Source organism: Cupressus sempervirens, chromosome 3, assembly GCF_028749045.1.
Source record: "Cupressus sempervirens isolate cs-2001-9-10 chromosome 3, ASM2874904v1, whole genome shotgun sequence".
NCBI classification, from domain to species: domain Eukaryota; kingdom Viridiplantae; phylum Streptophyta; class Pinopsida; order Cupressales; family Cupressaceae; genus Cupressus; species Cupressus sempervirens.
Window position 1 is genome coordinate 931,948,949 of NC_143120.1, and position 6,317 is coordinate 931,955,265.

Below are 6,317 nucleotides of genomic sequence, written 5' to 3' on the forward strand. Positions count from 1 at the left end.
CAACTTCAAATGTAGAGTCTAATGGTTTCCAAATTTCATAAGATGTTTCAAGTAACTTTACTTGATTGTATTTATTCTTTGGAAAAGCTGATAGTAGATCTTCTCTTGTTCTCATGTTACACATGAATATATCTCTCTCATCTTCACTACATCCTTCTAGCTTTTCTTCTTCAACGATTGTCTTCTTACTCTTTGTCAAGATCCAATATCTCGGACCCATGCACAATGGACAAGTCCACATCTTTGCCCCATCAAATCTAGGACTATCCTTTCTGAAAAGATTCACCATCGATCTCCCAAAGTTGTTAAGCTTATCCTTTAAGGACCTGATGCTCTGATACCAATTGTTAGAATATATAGTCCACTGATATAACTAAAGTGGTGGTGGGGGGTTGGGGTTGGGCGAATCAATTATTAGTCCCTACCTTGTATAAGGAAGGGAACTAATGCTTTTTTTTTACCCCCCTCTATTTCTTTTTATGGAAGCAATTATCATATTGCTAAGGTTTTATGCTAAGGTTTTGTGCTATATATTTTTTTAATTTATTTATGAGAGCAAAAATCTCTTTTTTTGATTGGCTGAAGACTATTTTTCTGGGCATATTTCTTATTTTTCAAATTGAAAAATGTAGAAAAAATCATGAAGATAAGAATGCAATTAATATGATCATCAAAATTCAATTGTGAAATGTTAGTTACTGATCACAAACTTCACTGTAAAGAGGCTTGACTAATCGAGTAACGCCAAGTCCCAAGATTATAATCATACTTGTGCATTTTCCAAAAGTCCTCTGTGAAGATTATTGCACCCATAAAAAGAATCTGGAAAGCTAAACATTGTCGAATTCTTCGCCATTTTCTCTAGTTTTCTCATCGAAGCACAAGAGAGCCTTTGCTCTCTAACATATAAGAAGATATGTCTTCCCACAATGACAAGAAACTTAAATTGTCTTCTTCTCAGTGCTATGGAAACTACTATGCTATCTGAGTAGGAGCAGGAGCAGGCACTACATTAAAAGATTTGGATAATTTATGATAGAATGAGGAAGTCCTAAAGTTTCTACATGTATGAGCCAAGATTTTGAGGGCGACACACTCAAAAGATATTAATGATTTAAAACTTCTCCCAAGATATATTAATTTTTAAGCAGCATGTGAGTTGAATGGGACCCATGAAACAACTTCACAACCTTTTAAAATATCCATTATTTTTAACTCGGGTAGTTGGGCCATTAGTGGCTTTTTAAAACATTATTATTAATGTAGTTTTGAAAAGGTTTCGAAGTATGAGTGCAATCTAACTAACAAAACAATTATGATTTAAATTATAAATTTATAAAATTATTTTTATTTCCTTTTTTATTTGTCATATTAATAATTTTAAATTATATAAAAATAAAATGTATTCATATTTGATTTTAGAATAAAATTTTAAAATTAGAAAGTAAATATTGAAACTAAAATTTAGATATGATGCAATCTTCAGTTTTTAACTTTTTAAACTTATAAATGTAATCTTTCTAATACATTTCTCTATTTTTTATACAAAACATTATAAATTTTACAAATAAGTTGAATGCTATTTTTTTAAATAAAATTGTCATTAATATTAAATTTTTACAAATAAACCATTCAACTTAAAATACTTGTACATATTATATTTTTGTTAAACAAGGTACTTAAAATTTGATAATTGTAATTTTCTTAAATGTATTTTTCTGAATAATCCTTCTAATAGTTTATTTTTATATCATCATAAATCCCACTATGATCCCAAAAGGCAAGGACTCCAGCTCACAAAGAGCTCTTGTCCAACTATTATTCCAATTATCATCCTTAAAAAAACTTAACCATATGAGCAATATAAACTGAAACCACAATAAGATACTCGTACACAATAACACCAGATATGTTAACTAGGGAAACCCTTGATATGAGGGAAAACCCTAGTGGGGATGGTACCCACAAGATGATGTACTAATATAAATGTTCCTTGTTGGAGGATGGACCTTGTTAGGAGTCTATGAATACATTAAGTACACATGAGTCCATGTTAGGAGATTTCAAACCTATTAGAAGTTATGTCAACCCTGTTAGGAGTTGTGGAAGATAGTTAGACCCACTACCCAAACCACTTCAAGGGCAAGACCAATGAACCCACTGTCCAAATGATCTTTGTATTATTCCTTGCAAAATAATAGACTTGTAATGTATTGTTCCTTCCTCTTTCTCTATTCTATTAACCAGACTTCTTCTCCTTCTGATCTTGTAACCAAATCACAAATCTCGCATCCAATAATCCCTTATATTGCTTACACACATTCCTCAAGTACTCTACTCCTTTTTGCACTTCGCACTTCATACAACAATAGATACTTTTTACAACAAAGGAAAACATCTTTCCTTTATACCATATCTTCAAAATAATTCCTTGAGTCGGCATTGAGGCTTTCCCAATTAATTATAATAATATAATTAATTAATTACAATTACAATAGCACTGTCGGCTCACAATCTATACAAAACTTCACACGTGCGATACTAGGGCTTGCACACTCGTTGACATCATCAACTGATTGTCCTCTTCCACTACCTGACTGCACATCTTCTTATTGCATCTCAGATGTAAGATAGCAAACCAACATCAGAAATTGCTTCCTCAATACTCTGCCTTTGAACTGCTCTTTATAAATTAGGTATAACTTTCGTATGTCTTCAACGCAGACTTTGCACACTCAACCACATCATTAGGACATAGTGTAGAACATGTCCATGACTACACATCACTAGACAATCAAACCATTGTTTATACCATTAAGATTTGTGTCTACTACCTAGCCAATCTTTATAGAAACCATGCTATGTTGAAATCAATGACAAACATAGTCATGAATGCAACATGTCAGTACTCTCCAATGTTCAGGATACTCCCCTAATGTAGTATCATTAGCATTCATGCTAACACATACTAGTTCTTGAGTCTTTCATGATCCATTAGCTTCCATTGTTAAGACCATCTATCGTGTTTCAAGCAAGCAATCAAGTGGGATTTATATTTTGTATTGGGAGAGCATGCCCACAATAATCTCTAAAAGACAATCAAGAAGGGATTCAAGTGCCCTTGTTTGGCTCATCAAAGTTTGTGGTGAATGCTTCATTTGGTTTCAAGGTTCTAACACACACACACGCACACACACACACACACACACACACACACACACACACACACACATGCTATTTTGATTATTTTCCTCTAACATTCACATGTTTGAGTTTGTTCCACACATGTAGGTTTTCAACAAATACACTAATAAGTACACTTTTCTACTTATCATTCATAGCTAGACTAAATATTGTCTCTATAGTATATTATGATATGTCAAGAAAGCTTAACATTGGAAACACAACACTAACAAATGCAATTATCAAACACATCATTCCCAGATATAATAGATGTGTTTTGCCAATGAGTTATGTGAGCTTCACTATACATCTTGTGCGAAAGATTTTTAACATCAACGATTCAAGTAACACTTTTATTAATTCATCATCAAGATAGTGTATCAAACTCCATGAACCCATCACCAAGATGGTAGGTTTCAGTCTTATGTCAGACCTTCAAAATGTGGTCCATTATCCCAAATAATATGAAATATTGACATAAGAAAACTTGAACCTAATTTATCTAAAAACTCTCTTAACTCACTCCTAACCATATTTAATTAATATAAACCAACTATACTAAATAAGCTCAATTTAGTTAACCTAAACTAACACAAAAGATAACCTTGTCTTAAAAAAATTTAAAATAAGGCACTCTACTACCCCACTCATGAGAGAAAACCTAGTTTAATTATGTTGATTCAAAAAGATATTGAATTTGCTAATGTATATATTAACCCATTTTTCTTTTCATAATTAATCAAGATAAACAAAGACAATCCATCACCATGAAGTCAATTTACAAAACAAATATTGATATAAAAAAAAATTCCATTATCCAAAAGCTTTTGATCTTTACTCCTAACCTCTTTGTTTAAATAAATCCTATGAGAGAAAGCCCTTGATTAAATATTCTGAATAAAAAAGACTTTTACCAAAAACATTGAAATTGGAGAATAATAACGTAAGCATGCATAACATCATAGGTGTACATGGCCCAATGAAAACAACACTTTAAAGCATTACAAATGTGTATAATGAAAGCATCAACGGCCATAACCAAGCTTAACCTAGGTAGGTGTATTCAACTCCTCACAATTTCCGAAGAAAGGTGAGAAAATGGAAAAGCGAGCCGCGTACGTGGCAATAGAGAAAAAGGAGGAAAGTACAGGGAAAAGCATGAGACCGAGGAATTAATTGATGTCAAATGGTTGCAGGCATTTTGTCGGGGGTGTTGGGACACGTGTCCCTCGAAATGTGGTGCTTAAATTAATATAGGCCTCTGCGCTTTGCGGGTGTCCATTTCACCGTCTTTTCCCACCCTCGGGAAGAAAATCGTGGACTGTATAATTAAGGGTGCCTACCCCACAAATATTGAAATATCAAATGCAATCTCTAATGTTTCCACATTGGGGCCCACCATTCAAGGGGATGAGGGAAAAAGGTGACTGAGATGGGATTACCATGTGCATGAGGGCAGAGGGAAAGAAGAGTGTGACCCCATGTCATTGTCTCTTTACCTATCAAGGCAAGGGATCTAGTGGTTGTGTGTCTTCAAGTGAGTGACTTGTGGTTATATTAGGGTTTTGTTTGGTGAATTGTATTTGGGTTACATTATTGTCAAATGTGATGTCATATTGGTATGCTCGGAGCGAGGTCTTAGAAGAAGAAAACATGTCTATGTTGAGGTTTCATAAGAAGTTTGTCGAAAGAGAGGAAGAAAGACTGATTTTTATAAGTTCCTTATCGAACAATCTATATATGGATCTACAAATGACTTATTGTGATATGAGACTACCTTCTATTCCTTTTGTGGGAGGCACCTTCATGTGCTCTATAGAGATGACGTAAAGTAATACGGGAGTACCTTTTACTCATTGCAGAAGGCGCCTAACTAGGCTACAAATAAGACATATATACACATTCAAGCACAATCTTAACTAAGAACATTGGATTAGCTGTTATAGATTGTAGAGAAATAATACTCTTAAGATGATGTATACCTTACTCCTTGTGAGATTTGAACTTGTGATTATAGAAATCTAACATGCTTAAGAGGCATGTATATCTTACCCCTTGTGAGACTTGAACTTGTTACCTATCTTTCAGAAGCACAATTTCACCATTAGGCAAAAAAGGGTTAGATTCCTGGCTATATAAATTGAATTGTTGACTAAGTGAGCTTGATGTTCTGCTAAACACTATGATTGAGTGCACTTGATTTTGAATTGGTTGAGATAGGTGATCTTTTTGGAAATCTTGATAGTTGATGCTTATGAGCGTGACTTGGATTTTCATTGAACCATTGATGCTTGTGAGGAATAGCTTCTTCTAACTATTACTTGAACACTAAAGGTTCATGAGTTTGATTCAAAGATTGTATCACTGAATATTGATTAAAAAAATATGTTTAGAAGATGTGTGTTAAATCAAGTTATGATTAAAGTATTTTCTTCAGCTACCTTTGTAGCTTGATTTTTGTAAAATACTTTAATTACTCTATTCAATAGAAAAAAGCATGTGTGCATTGAATCATGTTTTATTGGCATGTTGATGTGGCATCATTGGATTTGTTGCTTTTTGGATCCAATTAACACACTCAATTATTAGCTATCATGGTCAATATTACTAACTTTGGAGTCATGAATAATAATGCTATACTATGAAAAATATGGTCTTGAAATCTTCAAATGTTATATCACCTTTTCAAGCACGCTCAACTATTGGTTCATTTCCCACACTTCAAACCTATGGGACCTTTAAATAGATAATTAGTCTCAACCCACATAATTTCAATATTTGAATCCTAATAGAAGCATTACATGAGGTGTGCATTGAACTATGTTTTGTTGGTACGTCGATGACATCATATGATTTATGGCTTTTTGGATCTATTGAGCACATTCATTTAATTATTAGGCATAATGGTAACACCACCAACCATGGATATGATCTTGGAATCTACAAATGTTATGTCACCTATTCTAAAACACACACAAGTATTAGGATATATCCCAATTTTAAATACATTTTTTATGATTATATAGCCTTAGATAGTTCACTAGTCTCAACCTATTTAATCCAAATATCTAAACAATCCTTATATAATAATATCACTCCCAACCTTGAAGTTGCAACTAATAATATTCTACTAT